Source organism: Anopheles coluzzii, chromosome 3 (genome assembly GCF_943734685.1).
Source record: "Anopheles coluzzii chromosome 3, AcolN3, whole genome shotgun sequence".
Lineage (NCBI taxonomy): Eukaryota > Metazoa > Arthropoda > Insecta > Diptera > Culicidae > Anopheles > Anopheles coluzzii.
This window is the reverse complement of record NC_064671.1, coordinates 32398565-32414856: the sequence shown is the minus strand read 5'-3', so window position 1 is coordinate 32414856 and position 16292 is coordinate 32398565. Positions and strand designations below refer to the sequence as shown.

Sequence of the window (16292 nt, the reverse complement as noted above, 5' to 3'; positions counted from 1 at the left end):
TTAAATATTCATAATCTCTTAAGATGTTGGCTATTGTTGGATGATGTTGCTTTCACTACACCGTGTGACATATGATCTGGCAAGTCTTTCCTTGTAAGACATCATGCTCTTATAAGGGGAGCAGAATCTATTTTTAGTTCACCCTACTAGCCACGATGCACCGCTCACTCCCGTCAGGCATTCTGGGCAGACAACTGCAGCCGCGTTGCTGGTCCCTAAAATGGACCTTTTGGACACGAACCACGTGTCGAACGATGGTCATTCACGAACCATAACCAGAGCGCTGCCTCCCGCTGCAAGAACAACGGCCAAGAATGTTAAACCGGCCCAAGGGAGAGAAACGAGACAGTGTCCCGAATAAGGGAAACAACACTTTCCGAGAAGCGCTATCACATTCGCGATCCCAGCCGCATCCAGGCGACCTTCTACAATTGGGACGAAACCAATGCTCCAACAAGGGCGCGTGTGATATAAGATGTCACTGACCGGTTCGGATGACGGTGCAGGAACCGGTGGCGGGTTTTAGCCGACACGATGTAAAAGGGATTCCGATCCGACACGACCGGGGGCGTGTGTATCGGGCGGATGGAATGGTGAGTCACGGCGAACAAAACAACAACGACCATCGGGTCATATACCGCCACCACGCCGCCACAAATCAAAATAAGATGAAACATTCCGGCAGAATGTGCACCACACACCGCAGGTTCAACCCAAACTCTGGCACTATTAAGCGCTCATGAGCGCTCCCCTTTGCAACAGATCGGCATGGTTGGGTCCGGTTTGCAGAAATTAGAATTACAAATGCGTACACCACCATCGCTCTTGCCCATGCGCGAAGGAATTGCATCGCTGCTGGAGCTCTACATTCGTTCCAGAAGAGAGAAAAGAGAGTGAGAGAGAGAGAGAGAGAGAGAGAGCTTTTTGGAATTGACAACTCACGATTGTTTGGAAGAGGAAAAGATGCCGCAGCTCTCAGGTTATACCACTTGAGTTCATCCAAGAAAAAAGACCCAAGAAAGGACACACGGACTGCGTCGTGGGAATCCTTTTTGGTGGATATCAGCAAGGGCCAAGCAAAGATCACAGGTAACAACAGCTCACCCCGCTCCAGCATTTGACGTGACGATGTGCGAACAAACCGGAACGCCAATCAATCTCAGTTATGCGTTCGTAAAAGCCGCCCATCAGCATTCTTGTGCTGGGGGGGTTCTTTTGATGATAATTAGATCTGAGGTGGATACATCATCAGCAACACCGTAAGCACAAAAAGAGTGATCTTGAAGTCACGTTCTGAAAGCGTTGAGGCCTCTCGGTTTCGATTCCCAAGCGGCGGCGTGGAAGTAAATTACCAAAGCTAGGTTAAGGTTCGGTGGTGATACGCATTTGGGTAATTCATGATGTAAGGTGTCACACCAACATAGACATCACGAATACGCAACAGTAATTCTGCTCTGGGACATCCGGTACGGTTCTTACAGACAGGAGAATCCTCACAGGCACTTTCCGTCACTACATTAATTCCACCCCGGCAAAGCGAATTTAGGCCAGGACACATCCTTCCCATTTGCAGGCCGGCTGGAATGTATGGGCGTTAATTCAAATTCGCTGGCGGATGGTGAGAGCGCTCGCGCCATCGTGGTGCGACACAACTTCCGCACGAAAGCATCATTTGATGAGGTCACGCCCGGGCGACGTGACCTGCACCACCATCGCCGAGAATTGACACAGATCTGAGGATTACTTTGTTGCTGGTGAGGCACCAACAGCACGAACCAGTGGGGAGGAAGCGTGTTTGATTAAATCATTTTGTTTAACCAACTTCCCCACAAATGAGACAGATTGTTATCGATTGTTGGCGGAAATATAAGTTAGCGACTGTTGCGGTGAGAATGGAAAGATTCGTATCGTTCGAACGAATGTTCAATAATTGGGTTCCTACTGATTCGACAGAAACATCCCACAAATGAAGACGTTAATTAAGCTCTGAAGGAAACATAGCCAGATAAGGCAAAGCGCGGTACACACCCTTTGGAGAGGTTTTGATGGCTTAATTTGCCTTCAAGTTTCGCCGGAACACTGTTTCACCTTCGTTGAACAATATTTCAGCACGGATTTACCCACCCTTAAGGAGCAACCTTTGTGCGACATTTCGGTTATGGTTATGGCGAATAATGATGCAGGAATTGAATTACAGCCTCCAAGGTGCGAACTCCAAGGCAACAAAACCCCAAACCCTGTACGTGCGCTTTTGTCCGATACGAATCGGACCAAGAGTCTCAGACAACCCGCTTGAACTTGGTAGTGAAATCACACCAATCACCGCCGAAACAGGCTCCGAGGCTTGATCAGTTCGCGATAGCGATCTTCGATCGGGTAAGCATACCCTTCGAAATCGGCTTGTTAATTTTGTTGGAGGTGTGTGAGCTTCAAAGGTTGATTGAATGGGTATGGCTGTCTCGCTCGGGAGACGTGAAATGTGGGTCACCCGGTCATTGATCACGGGCCAGCGAGTCCGCGCGCGCCCGATTAAAGAACCATTAGAAATGACCGTGGCCTTTGGTAGCGGAGCGGATGGGATGGGCGAGTTGACAGAATAATTATACTTAACTTAGGGGCCCTCGTACCCTTTACCGAAATTTACTACCGTCCGATAATAACGGACGCGTTGACTTTAGCGGACTAGTTAGCGGAACTCCAATATCGCAGAACCTTGGAGTGAGGTTTTTTTGAGGGGAACTTTATCGTCAAACGCGAATAAACACATTTTTGTAGCGTCCCAAATTTATAGCCACCTAACCACTTAGAAGGCAGCAGTAGTGGTAAGAGGTATATGGACTGTTAGTTTAGTACCGCTAATCACCACTTCTCCAGACATTTACGAAAATCCCGCCCTTGTGCAAAAGGTTACCAAATGGCGCCGTCCAGCTACCCCGTTTGCTAATTGAAAGGCTACTCATTGGTTCGGCTTAACGAGCCAACGTCCCAAGAAGGAAGTGGGCGTCTTTGTAGCACGCGTTCGTTTTTTTCTTCCTCCTCTTATTTGATACATTATAATTTATAGCCAATCGTTTGAGGACCTGAAATAGGTAAAGTTCCAGACGGGAACTGCGGGGAATAAAAAGAAAAGCAACTTTCCTTCAACTTTTGCTCGTGGTCCTGGAGGTTCATCAGCAGGAAGCAAAGTTTTCCTGGGCCCGAAGCCCAATCCGAGCTGCGTCCGAAAGGGTCTCCTCTTGCGCAACGAGCATAAGGTACGCTAGGAAAAAGTTATGCGCGGTAATTAAATAAAAGCAATTTGCATAATATTAGTTTTGCTTCGAGTCGTTCTGTTTGCTGGCGTTAAGGCGAGCTTCAATGAGCAAAAGAAATGTGATGTTTATTCAATGAAAACAGTTTGTTTGGAGGTAGAGCTCCCTTAAGGGTACGACCCGACGACGACAAGTTTGATGGAAGCCAATATTTTACGATTCACAAAAGCCACTATTGCCCTGGTTCCGATGGTAGTTTGCTAAAGTTTTCCTTCCCGTGTTTCCCTGTCACACAGAGTCACGTAGATCAGGCTAGGGCCCATTCCTCCTGTAGATCCCAAGTAGACCACCCGAAACGAAAGTGCGGTAGGGCGAACAACATTGTACAACAAGTTTGTTAGCCAGAAACTTATTTGCTGGGCCGGAGTGGAGTTCGATTGGATTTGATTGGGTTGTGTAGCTCCAGCGCAGGAGCAGCAGCAGCAACAATAACAACAGTCACGTAAATTGTACTGATGACCCGTTCCTGAGGGACACGACCTTCACCCGGCGGGTGAGGTCACCGTTGGGTGCAGAGTTGATTTGATCAAGCAGAATAGTACACGCGCCTACGACCGTTTCTGGCGATGAACCTCTCCCGAACCACTCCAGAAGTCGACCAAAGACACACGAAGAACAAAACGGTAGCCAGGCGAAAGTGCATTAATTGAATGGAACGAACGTTGATTGAGCGTGATCCAAGCGATCGTTCCCAAAAAGAAAAATGGGCAGAAGCTGCAGCAACGGTGCGACCAAATGAAGTATGGTTTTATTAAGCACTTTAATTGAGAAACGGCCCTCGGTCTGTGAGGACATTGGCGCTGTGTGACTGTCCCCAATTCTCCAATTCCTCAGCAAAGCTCTATTCAGCTGACAATCATCCTCACTCGCTCATGATAACCTTTTTTGGGATCGATCTTAAAGAAAATATCTTATTATTTCTTAAGCTCCGGGGCCACGTCCACCACGCTCTTTTTGGGTAATTTCGGAATTCGTGATGCCTCTGTGACTTTGCAGAAATCAAAAGTGTGAGTGTGTGTGTGTCCCGTTGGGTTTCTTAACGGTACCTCACACGGGCGGCAAATTAAAAACCGCGTCCAGCGACACCTTCTCCCTGTTGCCTATAGCCTTCACGAGACATCTCTCCTTCTTTATGTCCACCAGAGGTATATGAGTAACAACAACAACAGAGCTTCTGGTAGATATGGGCACACTGATTGCACCGAAACCAAAACCATCGCCCTTTTCATACCAAATACTCTCTCTCTCTCCCTCTCTCTCCCTCTCTGAAGCTTTGTGACTTCATCTTGCGGCCAGCAGAAGGGAGGGGGAGCGCCCTGTTGTATCCTGAAAATGGGTCACGGTTGCTATAATTGCGCACACGTCGACGGCACATCGCAAGTGTGTGTCCTTCCCGCTGGCAGGCGCTATATGCGCGCGCAGCCCCCTCGGTGTGAGTGACGGACTGGTTTCTCGAGCCGGCTCAATGCGCCGAATCCCTTTTAAGGAAATATCTTTTTTGCATGCCTCCGCTAGTTCCCCCCTCCTTCAGTGAAGGCTTTGGCTTTGGGCGCCGGCCGTTCAAGGGAGAAAGGGTCGCCGCGCAACGGTGCGGTGGCGGCCGGTGATATTGGCGTTGCGAGAACACCACAAGGTGACGAAAAGTCCTCTGCCACCGTCCTCCAGCAGCAGCAGCAGCAGTATCAGCCATTTGGAGAGGGGGTGTTTTCTACCCTTCAGGCGGCATGTTAATGAAGCTCTCCTGCAGTCCGTTAAGATTGGAACTCAGAAGGAACAACAAACCCTTGCGGTAAATAAACAAAATACGTAAATTATCCAGCCGGCTCCTCCAAAGCGAAGTCATCCAAGTGCGCGCTCAGCAATCCGTTGGATTAAGCCGACTCACCACACGCATACGCTGAGTGGCTAGCGGAGAAGAAGGTCAACCGGGTGATAATTCGCAGCAACCGGTACGCTACTGGCGGGCATTTTAACGCCACCGTTGTTCCACACATACACACACTCAGACACACTGTCCACTTCGCGATAATGAGGCAAAGGCGCGACAATTAAAAACGCTTTTCGGGTGCGCGCGAGATACGCAGCAAGCCATACCCAACCGTGGGGCCCAGGGGGGGCTTAATCGTTCGCGAGTAGTGATTTCTGATGTGCTGCGCGGAAGGAATGCGTGGTTTTTGTTTTTGTTTTTAACTGCCGTGTGAGTGGGTTCTGCGCAAAAGACACAGTTCTACACCGGGGCAACCTGGGAGATAATGACAGAAAATCGGTAATTATGTACAGTCGTAATTTTTACTGGCACGAATGGGAAAGGCAAAATTACCTGACGAAAGGCAAATTTTACGACGCCTTCGGGACAACAAATTTGTTCCCGAGAAAATGGGTAAAATAATGCTGCTGCACAGGATATAGTAATTAAAGCTTCTTGTTATTTTGCTACGTCAAGAGAGAAATGGACTGTAAACACATTGTAGTTTTTGTACCACTTAATTTAAATAATTTTATATTGATTTTTTAAATATATTTTTAAATCAGTCTTACACCAGTAAGCTTCAAATTTCTCTCCTCAATTAAAAAAGGTATCTTCTTCAAATGCATCGGCCGGGAATCGAACCCGGGCCGCCCGCGTGGCAGGCGAGCATTCTACCACTGAACCACCGATGCGCGATGAAGAGTGCAATAGTAAAACTCGTTTGTAGCTGTGCGATAAAAATAAACCATGCCGCATCTAAGCTCCACTCCGCGATGGGAAAGCATCTCTACGATCTTTTTATAGAGATCCCGAAACGATTGCTTCCTTTCACAACAAAGTTTATTGTACTGCTGTTCACCTGTATCATCGATCCTAAAAGAGTTTGTCTTCCATTTTTATCGTTTTGATTGTTTATATCGCATCCAACTGACTCGTGCCCGCTAATTTCAAACTCATAAAGAATTCGAAACAGCGAGTGTTAACGAGCTTACGACCTTATCGAAATGCGTTCTTATCACTTCTCCCCTGCTGCAACTAATGAACGCTTCGAATTGCTTCAAAACGGGGGGAAAACATGCATTAAACCTTCTTCAAGATATCCCAAGCATTCTTCCCCTTGTTGTCGCGACACTAAAAAAAAGAACCATTTAAATTATACACGGTGATTAATGCAAACTTTCCAACATCGATTTCGACCCATTTTGGAGTGGGCAGACGGGTAGCAGAGGGTAGAAGAAAAATGGTAAAGAAATGTTCGCGTCCTCGATATTCGTCGACGTCTCCCCCCATTGCCAGAGCTCGATTTAATGCATGCTAATTGGCGTGTTTAACGTCGCCATCGATTACCGATTACGGTCGAAATGATGCGCTTGTGCTCGAGGCACTCAAGTAGTTTGTTTTGTTTTCCTGTCCCAAAACAACGACCTGCGTTTTTTATTCTTGCTGCTTTCTTCTCGCTGCGTATAATTAATTTCCCAACTCTCGGGAAAGGAAGAATTTGTGATACCAAACGACGCTGTTTGGTTGTGGTGTACCCGGTGGTGGGGAGCTTATCAGGTGAAATTCGATGCTCAACAGGCGAGGGTATCGAACCAACTCCCTGCTCTTGAAGAGGTGAGGTGGATTGATATCTTTTAATAGCGCTATGCGGAAAAGAGGACAAAATAACAGAGCTTGGGATTTTGATGTTTTTGTCTTTGTTGTAGGATTTAATGCTTTGATCGATTGATTGGTCTACGTTTTACCCGCCAAACTGCCGCTGTCCGTAGGCGGTTAATCCCATTCTGTCAAAGGCTGCCGGCCCGGTGTCAATCACAGTCTCCTGGGTACAACTGTCACACACACGAAAGCTACGATTTCGCACAATGACATAAGCCGACTGGCAAACAGGTGAAGACGTGTTCTTCATATCAGCACGGCACTATCAACGGCGAGCGAAAGTATTTAAAAGGATTTACGAACCGAGCAATTATAGACCGTTTAGGCCTGCTTGTGAGCTCGTTAATAAGCTCATTTGGCAGGACGTTTATTGACCACTACCAGAACGCGGTTGCTGCGCGGTGCGATAGTTTATCAAATTTACGATCGAATAAAATATAAATACAACATCAATTGCCACCACCCACACGGACGACGGCAGAAGTGTGAGCGTTTTACGAGCACCCGTTACCGGAACAACTTTCGGCAATATAAACTCGGGAAGTTGTAGCTTTTAGGCCCGAATATTAACCCCGACTGGAATCAGTTTTCGCTTCGATTTATACGCTCAATTTAAAATGGCTTTTATCGGAAACGCGAGTAAGGAAAAAAACTCGCTTCGTGATGGTGGGATCTGCGGTAGGATTCATTCATGTTTGTCTTTTTTTCTCTCCCCACTCTCAATGGGTTACCTTTATGGTGGCAGATAAAAGTATACCAATAAGGGAACAATTGCACAACATTGTGGCCTCAGAGAAGATCCCGCGCCTGTTTACAGGAAGTTATCCAAATGAACTTTGTATCCAGTGTGTTTTTTCTCCCCTTTTCTGCTTGTCGTTCTGCTCTCACCCACGCTAAATGCCACAATTTTCTGCACCGGCAAAGAACTACAAAGAAAGTCTTTTAGCGCAGCTCGATTACGGATATTGTAGCTGCAAAAGCGCGATCTCATTCCGTGTCTCATTTTTTTTGCTTGCTCTATGTACGTTGGTTGTACAACATAAATGCCGCCCGTTGTGTGTGTGTGTGCACACTGAATGCCCGATAGAGCCTGTTCGATCACAAATTGCATTAGCACAACAAGCGGCTGCTGTACCCACCCCTAATACAGAAACCACACCGCGCGGGGATCTATGTGTGGTCCACACTATCGCATCGCTTACACATCGCCCCTCCGTGTGTCCGTTTACCCGCGGGAGTGTATCGAGTTGCACTTTGGCACTCCTCCCCGCAGCTTCCAGTGGCGCTTTTTGGGAAACACGCGTTTTTACCATTTATCTTAACCAATTTACAATGACTCCCGGGGACCCCAGACTCGGGTGTATGTGTGTCGGTTTTGGCCGGTCGGTATCCCGCCGTGCGTCCCGCAATTGTCGCAAAACTACACGCTTGCCACATCGCTCTGTTTTTTGTTTGTATCGCGGTTAAACGGATCACGTTTTTGGTGGACATGTTGGTGGCTAAGCGATATCGCGCGGTTACAGTTTCCAGCAGGCCGGTTATCGACGGCGACCCGCCGAAAGGTGTACATGGTTTATTTTGAAAGCCATTTTGCTCGCCTCGGTTTCACGCAGCAACCGTGCCGGATTGCGCGTTGTGGACCACGTTTAGGGGTGGTCTCGTTTTATCCAAATTGCTCTAAAACTCCCCTTGTCGCCCGGAAAGAAGTCCTCCGCAGACTGCAGATATTATTGGCTTGCTGATATATCGGTGCATTGTTGCGGGATCCTTGCATTTCCCCTGCTGCTTCCTTTGCCGTTTCATCACAGCATTCATCTTCAGCTCTTCAGGAGGTGGTAAAACATTGCTGACAAAGTGTGAAACGGTGATAACCAGCGTGGCCGTCCGGACGACAAAACAAGCGTTGAAAGGAGTCTCGCGGGACCAACCAACATGGCAAACGTCTTCATTGTGGGGAGAAGAGGCAGATGAGATGAACAGGGGGAAGGTGGATGAGTTTGTGTACAGGAAGGTGGATGAAAAATTTGCATTTGTCTCGGTTAATAGAATGGAGCATAAGAGCATTTGTTTGCTGTGGTGATGGGGCGGTGATGTTGCCGCCGCTAAAACGCGAGTCTCTGGTGGTGCTTTATGGTTGATGATGTGGCGCGCGTAAAATGCACGGCTGATGTATGTGTCCGTTGTTGTGCACGTTCAATAGCATCATCGGACGGATATTAATGGTTCACCGCGGTGCGGTGAAGGACGATATAAAACATTTTATGGCAAAGAAAGAGAAAAAAGGTCGTTACATTTGTTGATGCGATGTGGGTTTTGTTTAAGGTTATGACAGCCCGGGGTGAGATAGCGGATGATATGTGAGTGTGTGTGTGTGTATGAATTGTTAGTTTTGAGTGGTTTATGAAAAGAGTTTGAGCTATCTCCTTTGGCGTGGTCATGGAGAGAGTGCATCAGTTGGTATCACAACATTTGAAATAAATATTGCAAAGCTTCGAATGATATTGATAGTGAATTAGTGATGGGAAAAATGAAAATTTCGTCGGAATCGAATCCGGCTAGCTCCGAAGTTTTCTGGAATCGATTCCGGGAAGTAGGTCCGGAATCAGTTTCCGGAATCCATTACGGAATTGGCTCTGGAGTTGGTTCCGGAATCGGCTCCAGAATCGGAATCGGCTCCGGAATCGGAATCGGCTCCGGAATTGGCTCCGGAATCAAAATCAGCTCCGACATAAGAATTGACTCCGAAATCAGAATTGGCTTCGAAACAGAGTCGGTTTCGGCATCTTCATAGGAATAGGCGTTTGAGTCCAATGATGCTACGTGTTGATAGCGGCAAAGAATCAAAATTTACTTGAAAATGATCTATTCACATGGAGATTCCCGGACTTATTTCGCTAACCACACTTCTTATTTCAATTTAAACATTCCATTTATGGAGTCAAGCCTGATTCCGTTATCGGAGCAAATTGCGATTCCCAGGTCGATTCCGATTCCGGAGACGATTCTGATTCCGGAGCCGATTCCGATAATAGAATCGATTCCGGAACAGATCGGATTCTACTCCGGAATCGGTACCGGAACCAACTCCGGAATCGGCTCTGGATTCAACTCCGGAATCGGCTCCGGAACCAGCTCCGGAATCGGTTCCGGAATCGACTCCGAAATCGGAATCAATTCCAGCATCGGAACCGGCTCCGGAATTGATTTCGAACACGGAATCGGAATCGGGTAGGTCCGATTCCGAGCTCCTACCACTATAGTGAATTACAAACTATCAACAAAGAATAAAAGCCATTGGCATGAGAGTGTGTCAGATGAAATCACAAAATAAAAGATTTTTGATTTGAAACGATCAGTACATACTAAAAGCTAATGAAAAAATAGGGATACTATTAATATCACAATTTATTAGTTAAAAATTACAAAACATTTTAAAATAATACTGCAATCCTTAATAAAAACTTGAGCTGATGACATCAAAATTTGTAAACTTGGACCATTTTAAACGACGAACATATAATACAGGCAGTTTACTAGAAAGCGTTTCAGTTGATATCACAATTTTCACTAAATATGGCTAAGATTCTTATTTCAATATGTCTACAAAGCCTCGTGACTTCACCAAGCCTTGCAAATATGCTGCAAATACACTTCAACACCATCCAATGCTAAGCATCCAATCTACTCACGCCGCTATCACGATTTCAATAGTATCGACAGTGGTCCGGAAATATATTTTACTACCGTCGCGCCCGAAGAATGTCGTTCCAGAATAATAATCTCTCTCTCTCATGCGCTATGCATAAACTCCACCGTGGTAGCACGAAAAGCTCGAAAAGCTCGGCCAAAACACACAAACACACTAGAAGATGCAGTATAAATTTATGTCTGTACCGTGTGTGCATCATAAGCAGCGGGCACATGCAAAGTCCGCCAGGATCACGACCGCAACGAGGCGGCAAAAATTTCGCGAATGTTGATTTGCAAACGGTGAATAAATATTTCCCTTTACCCCCGGGGGCACACCAATGCCTGGACACTCCACACCAACCAACCCAAAATTTGCAAAAGAAGGCTAGAAGCGGCAGCCCGTAAGGCGGCAGAATAGCAATAGACAAATAAAACCGCTCCCGCACTGTTTCTGCATTCTATTCATTCTTCTACCCGCCGTGCCGACAGACAAAACTTCGAATCGACTGGAGTTCAAGGAATGGTGAAGAACGAAAGAACTCCCGCCACAGCTAGGCCACCGAGGCGTTGGTTCCGAAATGCCCGCCGAAACGGTTTCCCGCGTCTCACGAAAGGTGAATTTACAATAAGTTATTGCCTATTATTTCTCTTCTCTATGACACTGTCGATAAAGAGCCGGTAAAGAACACACCGAAGCAAACGCTGGAAAGAATTGGAGGATGCATTTTATCCAAGACGTCAGCGTGTGTTTATGTTTTTTTTTTTATTTCACTCTTTATACCAAACAGATCCTAAACAAGCAAAGGTTCCCCGTGTGAGTGCATAGGGAAGCTTGTAGAATGCAACGGCAAGCCAGAGCGAGATGATAATAAACCCCCCACGAGATGAGCCGTAATCCGTGGAAAGCGAACGAGGTGAGATAGCCGAGAGAGTTCGAGAGGTCGCTATGGATATGCTGGATATGCTATTCCTCTTCCTTTGCTTTTCTTTTTTCGATAAACATAACAAGCACACTCAGCAGCATTATGGGTCTACAACGGAGCGGTCTACAACATTGTTCGAGCGGGGTTCGAAACAAAACATTTGGTCTCGCGATCGTAGGACGCTAGCTCGCTCGCTGAGGCTGGTTATGATTCATCCGCGGGAAGAGGTTTCAGCTCTTGGGATAGTCCCTTGTTTAATTCGACCATGAAAAACGGTTCAAAAGGGGGTTTGAACGGTGTAGAGAGAAGTGGGAATCTATAAAAAGGCACTATTCAGCCAACAACAAGGACAGAATCTGGTGGATACGAAATTACTTAGTACAATATTGAGGTTATTCTAAGAGTTTTCATCATTACTTTTTGTTTAGACACACTCGCCTAAAATTATGCAATATTTGCACTCAATAAGCCTAAAATTATGTAATACGCGTAACATTAATCTATTTTTAATACCCAATTTATATCTTTATTGCCTTTTTTTCCTTTCGAAAAACGTCTCCTGGGCTGGAATTGAACCAGAAAAGAAAAAAGATCTCACTTCAGCCACGGCGATCCAAATGCATCTTCCTTTTGGACCGACAGCGCAACGACTAGGGGTAACTTATGTCTTTTTAATGATGTTGAACAATATTCGATTGCCGTTTAATAATGCCATTACCTATTGGGCTTTTTTTTCATCCAACCGTCTCGCCAAGCTCCCTCCACCACAACCACTATAGATGAGTAACGAAGGCTTGCGATGGAATTTATTTGCCTACATTAAACTCCTCGTGGGTGGGTCGTAGCCCGTGGGTCCACTGCTGCTGCTGTCTCCGAGGCAAGGACAGAATTCTCACGCAACACTGTCATACGGGTTGGGACGCTGTGCGGCGGCTTGTGCGAAGAAGTCAATACTATTATCATTAACATTTTAAACGAGCGCGTCTCGAGACGAGTGATCGCGGGAAGGCATAAACATATGTTGGCGTATAAAGAAGAAAAAAACGTGTGTTTGTGTATAAATAAAGCCCGGGCGTTGTTGGGCGTGTGAGATCGAGATCCGTTTCGAACGGAAATTGCTTTTCGATGACCAATAGAACGACTTGAGCGAAAGAAACTGCGTCCGCTGCGTTTGCGACCAACACGAACGGGTGGTCGCGATCAGTGGGAGCTAGCAGTGGAAGCAGCTTAGAGACTTTGGGGGTTAATAAAAATAAATTGCTCCGTGTTCGATCGATAGCGTATCGTTTTGGGGTGGAGGATGTCACACATTCTTGGAACAACCTAAACCATGCCACCCTGCCACGCTCATTAGTATGACCCGGATGGTTGTCGCACTTCTTCTTATGATAATAAAAAAAAAGATTTTAAAACGTTTTTCTTCCCAAGAAGGACAAAAGAGGCAACAGCAAATTTACTGTCTGCTTTCTTCCTACCCATCTTCACACCTGAACCTTTTGGTGCTTTATTTGGCACGGCATTTTTGGTACGCAACGAAACAAACGCAGGATAAACGACCACGATCATCGCTTGCTTGGACGCAACGCGCGGTGTTGTGTACACGCGACCCGTAGCAACAATGTGTTGTCGTGTGGTGTTGTGTGTGATTGCGGAATGTTGAACGATTCTCCTTTTCTCCTGTTTGCGCCCGTTTTGTTGGACATGCACGAGGCCCTTACAAACAAAAATCGTTTGCCGTACCCAAGACAAATGGTTCAACGCGACTTGGTGGTAAGTTTGTCACCGGTCAGACACCAACACAGGTCCACCGAAAATGCCATTCGCCATATTTGGCAGGGCGGAGGAAACAATAGTGTGTACCAGGAGTGTGCCATACGTGGCCGGTAACGGAGGTGTAATTGAAATAATATTCGCTGGCGAGGAGGGTTCGCTAAAAACTTATAAGCAATAATTTAAGTCCCCATTCATTGGCTCATTACGTAGCAGAATGGTACGGGAAGAGGCTACAATATCTGTCCCGGAACCGGCACAGACATAACACGAAACGCAATCAATGTCGTGGCGAGGTCCAAACAAAAAGAAAACTCCCGAATACCGTTCGCTGAATGGATATGCTCACGTTCGGCACGTGATTCGTCGTCCACAGTAAGTCCTACTTTTGATCGTAGATGTTCGATAGGGGATGGCAAATAAATTAGTATCATTATGTTAGATTAATTTTGTATTGTTCGGGGTAAATAGCATATCAAGGAGATTGGCAATAATTAAATACAAGTTGTGTTCAACATGCAATATTTGAATTTCAATGCTTTAACATCGTAGTTAGAAGGACTCAAGAGATTTGGACTTTCATTTGTTGGTATTCAAAATTTTTCAAAATTCCCAAGAAGACCTTCTGCACTAAAGCAATACAAGAGCTTTTTAAAGGGCATTGCTTATTGCTATATAAATCAACGAACAAAATAGATACATTGAGCTTCCTTACACCGCTCGGTAATTGCTTTAGAAACGGTTGTCAACCGAACAAAACACTTCACCCTGTGCACGGATCGGCCGCATTAACAAGTTCCGATTAGATCGTAATCTCGTGCCCATAAGCTTAAGTAGCATTAGATACGATCGTTTCATCCCACTCATAGCAAACGATAAAACGCTATAACAAGCACTGCACCGTCTCATGTACCACCGTGATCGTGAGTGATATATTTTATGCAATCTTTTTTTCACTGCCGACACCACCGAGAAGACCTCCGTTGGACTTCTCTTTCGCTGCACCATTATTTGCTTTCGGAAGCAGCTGGAGACTTCTAATAGCCGCCACAGCAAGAGCGCGACTGAATTGAAATCCGACACGCTTCATGAAGCGTCAATTTAGATCACTCTCGCCTGTACGAAGGAGAACTGCCTGGATCGATCCGATCTCGCGCGGGTGGCTTGCGGGCGGCCAAACCATTAGCGATTATTTCTGCATTATTTCGGTGTAGCCAAAAGGCACCGAGCCAGTGACTGGGCGGGTGAAAGCCACCAGACGACCAAGAGCAGGCACCAAGAGATCACGACCTGCCGGAGTAAGTCAAACAATAATGGACGGAAAGGTAGTTGAGCTGGGGTGCTGTTGCTGCTGCAACACTGGCGCTGGTTGCTCGTAAACTATCTCATGCTGTGACTTGCGTGACCTGCGGTGCATACGGCACACGGACATTGTGTCCGTGTCTCCGACGTGACGCGAACAAAGGTGTGCGAGACGAAAGGCTAAGTCCACAAAGACGAATAGTTCCGCATCCGACATCGCGCAATGAATTCGGGGAGGTAAGAAATTGAAGATACAAATCCCTAGTCCAGGAATTGGCTTTGTATAAAGTTGTATGATGCTCTGCAACCAGCAGAGCATTCAATTGTTTACTTACACTCTTCTAAGCTCCAACCGTTTGCTGCGTCGATGTCCCAGTTTGTCCGTGTAGTCTTGGAATGGAGCCGTGTTTAGTCACACTAATTACGAACACGATGGGACAGCAATTGTGTAACAATTTCTTCTCCTTCTCCGAGCGCAAACACCACTTCGTCTTAATTGAAACACGCGATGTGCGATCGCGAATGGAAGATTTCACTGATGATCAATTTCAAGCACTTTGCGTTATTGGAAAGGCTGGCTTTTAATTACTGCACAGTTGACCTCCGCGAAGATGACGCGAAGCATTAAGCGCTCTCACTAGCTGCACACAAACACACGCGAAATGGAATGAGATATGATGGCTTTATTGAACCTTGTTGTACCAGACACTGTTGCACTCGGACTTACTTCCTACACCACTCCGAGTTGAGCACTCCGTAGGTTTATTGGAACTTCTGCTAACGTTTACAAAACATGCTGGAGATCGACAGGACGACAGGACAGATTGGCAAATGCTTTACCGAGCGCACCAAGATCACTGAACTGATTAAGCCAAATAAACAAATCTTCATTTAACACTCTTATTTTTTGTGGTTCGCCGTGACGTTCCGATTTGGCGCGGACAACTATCGGTTGATCACGCGATTTGTGCTTTTTTCGGGGGAATACCCGAACGAGGGACATCAGCGCAACGCTGAACATGCGCGAAAAGGCACAAACAACAAACAATTAACTGCAAGGCCATAAATCACTCCTCGGCCTTTTGCGGGTGTTTGCTGTTGCGGTTAAGGCGGACAAAAGCAATACCATGCAACTCGGGCATCCTCCGATGCACTCGCTTGCTGTTTTGCAGTCGGGCTCGATCGTCAGCGGCAGACGTTGGCAGAAGATTTGTCAATTTCTGCCAACAGCTCCAAAACGAAACCCTGTGCCAGACCAGATGAGTGCCTCGTGATGGATCTTTGGACGGGTTCTACTTCTTTTCCTTCTTCTTAGTTTCCCGCGTCCTTGCTGGTTACATCTTCTGAAGCGGGCAAAGACAACAGCATAATGCAAACAGCGTTTCAACAAAACCGGGTCGTGTCTGCTGCAAGCAGCTCCAGCGCGTGGAGTTGGGCTTTCGGACGTCATAGTGACCTTGGCCATTAAATGGACCCACTTATTGCCCTTTTTTGCATACTGCTTCATGCAATGGCGCTTGTAAAACGTTGCCGTAATAAATAAATGTATGTGTGTTTGTGTGTGTGTGGAGGGCTGGAAAGGGTTTTCATTGACGCGAGAAATTGCTCCAACAAACCTAAAACCAAAAGCGCTCTCGGGCACAGATTACCACCGGTTGCAGTTTGTGC

At 46.5% G+C, this 16292-nt stretch overlaps 1 protein-coding gene and 1 non-coding gene across 8 annotated transcripts in view; both read right to left on the bottom strand.

Annotated features, from left to right (window-relative positions):
- Positions 1 to 16292, bottom strand: part of LOC120957068 (protein sickie) — a 303567-nt gene that overhangs the window by 147774 nt on the left and 139501 nt on the right. The gene's annotated exons all lie outside the window — the stretch shown is intronic.
- Trnag-gcc (transfer RNA glycine (anticodon GCC)) lies at positions 5902 to 5972 on the bottom strand. Its single transcript has one exon. It is a non-coding gene; the product is annotated as a tRNA-Gly (tRNA).